This window comes from Triticum aestivum, chromosome 7D (assembly GCF_018294505.1).
Source record: "Triticum aestivum cultivar Chinese Spring chromosome 7D, IWGSC CS RefSeq v2.1, whole genome shotgun sequence".
NCBI lineage: Eukaryota > Viridiplantae > Streptophyta > Magnoliopsida > Poales > Poaceae > Triticum > Triticum aestivum.
Window position 1 is genome coordinate 61741753 of NC_057814.1, and position 5804 is coordinate 61747556.

Sequence of the window (5804 nt, forward strand, 5' to 3'; positions counted from 1 at the left end):
GCGCTTTAGCCTCGCCTTCTCCTCGTCTAGATGTTCCCCGACCTTCTCATGCACAGGCTCGCCGACTGGTAGGTCAACAGCTGGGATGGCAGCGGGAGGAAGCACAACAGTTGCTGCACCGCCAGCCGTCGCCGCTACGGCAGACTCAGCCTCTGCAACCGCGGCGGCAGCCACGGTAGCAGACTGCTCTCCACCGATGGTTGCCTCCGGCTCATCTGCCGCATCTTCACGGCCGCGCTTCATCGACGGTCGACGAGAGGAGGAGGGAGGTGTTGGAAGGGAGGAGAGGAGTGGGGTGGTGAGGAAGGGACAAGGGTTTGGGAGAGGACGAGGTGGTATGGCTGGAGTGGGAGAGGACGAGGGTTTTCTACCGATTTGGGGAAGAAAATGAATGCTGCTCCCTCTTGGAGTTACCGAGGGGTCGAGGGGGGGGGGTGATTTGTCTCACCTATCAGGGCCTTCCACAATGAGGACGCGTGGGGTTTGCCCCGCGCAGTGCACCTCGCGTGCGGTTTGCCCCGCGCCGCCCTTCAAACTGCTGACACGTGGACACCAGCAGTGGTTAGACATGACAGATATGGTAAATGATTTTCTTAAATCTGAGGGCACGTAATTTGTATCAAAATGCATCATCAGCCCAGCGGTAACACCCTCCCAATCACATACTAATGCCCTTGGTTCGAAACTCCGTCGGGCAGTTTAGTTCACTCTTTTTTGCCTATGGGGTTTTTACATGTGGATCCCACATGTCATTCACACACACGGAGAACACGTACAAACAAACTTGCATGACATGATGTAAATGGACCCAAAAAATTTCTACTTCTTTGTATCAACATGAGAAGGAAGCATGACTAGTTTGGTAAGGTTGTCGGCATTTGTATGGATTTTCTAATACGATTAAATGCTTAAAATACTTCTCGGAGGTGAGGCGACAAGCGCACGTTGTCGATCCACTGGGGTGTCCATGCCCACAACAAGGAAATTTTTTGTGTCATTCTTAACATGGCAAAAAATTCACATCCTTCGCCGGCGGCCGTTCGGGTAGGAGGTAAGGGTCCGTGTGGAAGGACGGGTTTTTCTCGACATGCTTCAAATGGACCTATATTCTTTCTACACCCTTGTACAAACATGAGAAGCATCCATGACTAGTTCCATTGATTTTCGACGTTTTTATTAATTTTCTAGGGTTATCACGATGATAAAACCCTAAAATATTTCCCACCAGCGCCACCCTTCCCTCTGATCACTCTGACCGGCATGTACTTAACTTAGCATCAAGGCCATGAAAACAGGAATCAGAACCGTATTAGATTTTGATCCCACACATACATGCAAACACCACACAATACAAAACAGATAACACAAATCACAGACTGCAGGTACTACGATTATCTGAGTGAACTTCTAATGCATAACAACTTTTGGTATTCAAATACATCACATGAAATACTGAGACAACTAGAAATGCAAAACAGCTTCTGATGTTGAGGTTGAGCAAGGGACTTTTATTGTGAGGCGCAGCATCTTCAGCAACCTATCCATGCTTCCACCTATAGCATATAAGTAACTGAAAATTTCAGATTGAATGCAATTGGTATTGGAAAAATGACAGTACGGTAATTTGAAGATGCCAAGGAAATCTGTCACAACAACTGTAGGAGGATACGAATTTGAATACAAAGTTCATAGAAGTCAATGTTGAATTAATAAGACCTTTGCAAGATGCAAAACCACTGCTGTGATGTGAGTAAACAGCATGTAGGCCATAGCAGATGCAAGAAGCACTTACAGGAAGTGAAGCAAAAGGTTGTACAGCACAGCAACATGGGTAAGCCAACATCCCTACTAAAATTATTTCACTGCTTATGTCTAGTTTTTTTGTTAAATCATTAGGAAGCCCTAAATATTTTGATGCAAGATCACCGATAGGGCACTAATGAAATATTTCAGTGTCTACATCTCTCTACTGAAAGTGCATTACTTAAATATTTCAGTGGCTACGTGTGTGTACTAAAACAACACCACTGAAATATTTCAGTTGCTACATGCGTGTACTGAAACAACACCACTGAAATATTTCAGTTGGTACGTGCGTGTACTGAAAGTGAACCACTGAAATATTTCAGTGAATACGTGCGTGTACTGAAAGTGCACCACCGAAATATTTCAGCGGCTACGTGCTTGTACTGAAATGGCAGCACTGAAATATTTCAGTGGCTACGCGTGTGTACTGAAACTGCTACACTGAAATATTTCAGGGGTTGCGTGCGTGTACTCAAACTGTAGTACTAAATATTTCAGTGTCTACCCGTGTGTACTGAAATTGCATTGCACTACTGAAATATTTCAGTGTGTACCCGTGTGTACTGCAATTGCACTACTCAAATATTGCAGTGTGAACCGGTCAGTACTGAAATATTTCAATGCCTACAACTATGTACTGAACATGCAGTATTGAATTAATTCAGTGTCAACCCAGAGTCTATCACTATTAAACTGTGTACTGAACTTGTCTGGAGGCACTTCTCGCAGCCAAAATATTGCAAGTTCAATTTACACAGATTGCATCACGTAATTTGAACACAACTCTTGAGGTGACAGACACAATTTCCTATCATGGATACCAGTCCAGCACATCAAAACATACAAGTAAACATATTAATGATATATGCCTACTCTCATTCCATCCTCGTCGATCGAACTAAGCTGCCATCCAGAGGCTACGGATTGAAGTACACAGGTAGCAAGAACATATTGCAGAGAATCAAATTAAGCAAGTGGCAAGTAATGATTTATAAATCAGCAATCTTACCCTAAACATATCTGCGGTCGTCGTTCAGGCGAGGAGAGCGGCGAGGGAAGCGTGGAGAACGGTGGGGAAGTGAGGTCGCGACCACTGTCCTCCTCCTCTTGCGCTTCGGAGTCTCCGACTCAGTTGGAGGCTCCACAATCTGCAACAGCACCTCGCGCACCGTGGGTTCCTGATCCAGTGGATGCTCTACCCTGGATCTGAACGCCCACCACCTCTGCCTGTCCACGGGCTGGACGAATTGGCCTTCTCCATAGCCCAGAGGAGGATCTCGACCTTGTGCATCGGTTGTGCGGGTGGGGGGGGGGGAAGCTTTGCCCTCTCCCTCCTCGCCATTTGCTTCAAAGTGGCCATTGCCGTCCAGTTCATCTACAGTGTGTTGTGAAACCAAGAACGGATCTCCGTCAACCTGGCCATCTTGACCTGGTCGCCGCTGGCGATCTCCATGAAGTCGGCATTCTCGCCACCGGCGATCTCCACGAAGTCGGCGTTCTCGCCGCCGGCGATCTTCTGCTCCATCGAGGTTCTTGCGTGGATGGAAGAGGGGGGTGGATGTGGAAGATGAGAAGAGCAAAGTTGCGGCCGCGAGAAGGAGGAGAAGGCTAGGAGATGGCCGCGGTTGTAATGGTGATGGAAGAGGGGAAGGACCACAGCGGCGGCTTTGCATTGGACGAGAGGGGCGGCGGTTTTGTATTGGACGAGAGGGGCGTGCACATTTTTCCTAGGACTGAAATGCCCCTTGATTAAAAGGTGTCCCCACCTTATCATATTTTTCCTAGGACTAAAATGCCCCTAGATTAAAAGGTGTCCCCACCTTGTCATTAGTATTTTCGAGTACTTTCATCCGAATACTTTCGAGTACTACGTATGTGTGCACCGTTAGATCGAGACAAACGAACGGCTCCAAAAAATGCCAACTACTGTAAAAGTGATGCCGTAATCGGCCACGGTATGCTTGTCCTCCAGCTCGTCCTCACGAAAGGTAAGGCGCTGCCGATCCTGGATCTTGGCCTTGACAACGTTGATGGTGTCGGATGGGTCGACATTGATGCTGATCATGGTGCCTATGAAGGTCTTAACAAAGAGCTTCATCTGTTGAATGAGAGCACCGAAGATCAAGAGCAGTTTGCAGGGACATACAGTAAAATCATGCATGCATGGGAAGAGATCTGAACAAGTATGACATTTGTTTAGATTAGTACGGCTAGTAGCTAGTACAAAAGTCAATTCATCAGAGACTAAACCGACGAACAAACTCAATACGCGTATGGATACATTATAAGTTGAACCCAGGAAGCACAGATCTTATCAGCCATGCAATCTCCCCAGATTAACCCATCGATGGATGGTCATGGGTATAATTAAGCAATATAAAAGAGTATGCAAGTTGTAGAGATTGAGATCAACGGCAGTTTTAGGTACATAGATGTTTTACCCTGATGGATGTCGATGATGACGGAGTAGCACAAGCGACCGATCGATGATAAGGTTGTCTGATCGATATAGATCGGGAGGTGAGTCTGGGGAACGATGTATTTATATATCGTCACGGCCCACGGGTAGGGTTTCTGGGAACTACTCTGGTTCCTTCCAAGGCAAGGCTCGCGACGGCGCAAGGCGATTTTGCCTCCGGAATGGGCGCTTTCCATTTCTTCCCAATAACTGTCATTCTCTACTCTTCGACTGGACCCGAGAACCTCAGGGATTGGACGTAGGGGGAAGCAGCGTTGGCATCCTACATCGTCAATACTGCCGGGGATTTCGCTGCAATAAAAAGTGCTTAATTTGCCATGCTTAAAAGTATGATGAGTTAAAGTTTGTTTGTGCAACAGAAGAGTTAACCCGCCGCCGGGTCAACATTATCTTTGTAAAACTTCAAATCTTCTGTTGCACAAATAGACTCAGCATAAGCAGCATCTTCATTTGCCGGGAATTTCGCTGCAATAAAACGTGCTTAATTTGCCATGCTTAAAAATATGTGGTGAACCAACATGTGGTTGGATGGTTAGAGGGACTGTGGTATCCCCAGCCCATCAGGGTTCAAGTCCTGGCGCTCGCATTTATTCCTGTATTTATTTCAGGATTTCCGGCAATGCGCATTCAGTGGGAGGAGACGTTCCCGTCGATGACGAGGTGCCTACGGTGACTTCGTAAATTTCAAGATGATATCCCGGCTCAGTCTTTCAGAGATGCTCATAGGGGTAGGGTGTGCGTGTGTGCGTTCATAGGGGTAAGTGTATGCGCGTTTATATGAGCGCTTTCGTCTGTACTGTGTTAAAAAATGATGTGAAATTTTGGCATTACCAAATAATAAATATACGTCGGACCGCTTCACAGACCGATACAGACCCACATTAGATGGCTCAACACGTCCGAACATTTACTGTGGGCATAGACAAAGGGAAAAAGTGAGGGGAAGAAGATGATAGTGAGGTGGACAATATGGTAATGAGGTCAGTGGTCAAAATCATGCCACGTCAGCACAAAACAACCCGAAGCAACCGAAAGGATGAAAAATATCTGGTTTCAACAATTGGGGGACTAAATTTTGCTGGTATTAGTGTTGAGGGATCAGTGCTGTACTATCGAAAAAGTTAAGGAATCAGAAATATACATTTCCCTTAAAAACACGATATAAGATTATAGCATTACCAAATAATAAAATCATCTTTAGTGGCTTACCAGAAAAACCTTTACAATAACAACATACTCCCTTCGTTCCTTTATATAAGGTGTATTTTCCTTTTGATAAAATTTCAAATTGTAAGGTGTGTTTCTTCTAATTCCGCATAATTCCCTTGTTAGCCCTACAGAAAAAAGGAAAATATCTCTCTCCTGATTGTGTGTATCTCTCCTTGTAGTAAAAGAAAAAATATCTCTCTGTCGATTGCATGTATCTGATACTTTTCTGGACTAACTGATTTACTTGGCACTTAACTAATTAATTTGCAAAGGATAATTTTGTCCTATCATATCTATAATTCTATGCTTA